The sequence below is a fragment of the Arachis duranensis genome, chromosome 10, assembly GCF_000817695.3.
Source record: "Arachis duranensis cultivar V14167 chromosome 10, aradu.V14167.gnm2.J7QH, whole genome shotgun sequence".
In the NCBI taxonomy this organism is placed as follows: domain Eukaryota; kingdom Viridiplantae; phylum Streptophyta; class Magnoliopsida; order Fabales; family Fabaceae; genus Arachis; species Arachis duranensis.
Window position 1 is genome coordinate 98,112,429 of NC_029781.3, and position 473 is coordinate 98,112,901.

The following is a 473-nucleotide window of genomic DNA, read 5'->3' on the forward strand; positions in this document are numbered from 1 at the left end:
TATATTTAACAAATAAAATTTATTATTTTTATGTATATAAATTCTAAAAAAATATAAATACAAACTGTATTAATTAATATGTACAAAATTCTTATAAATATAGATATAAATTATATATTTTTTGTGTATAAAATCAAATATAAATATAAATTATTATTGACTAAATACTAGCCAAAAATAATAATATTTATTCGTTATATAATATTACTCTTTTATATACAAATACATAATAATAACTGATTTTGGTATGTTGATAATGTTTTTATATATAAATTGATGATTATACTATTTTTTAAATTTTTTAATAATATAAAGAATATTTTTTATTTTATATTTTATCAAATAATTTTATTAAAAATAAAAAATATATAACATTTTTTAGATTGCCTATGTAGACACTTACGTCACCAAGAAAGAAATGCAGTTTATAAAGCTAGAGTCCAAGTAAAATTATTCAGTACACTAAACCTAAA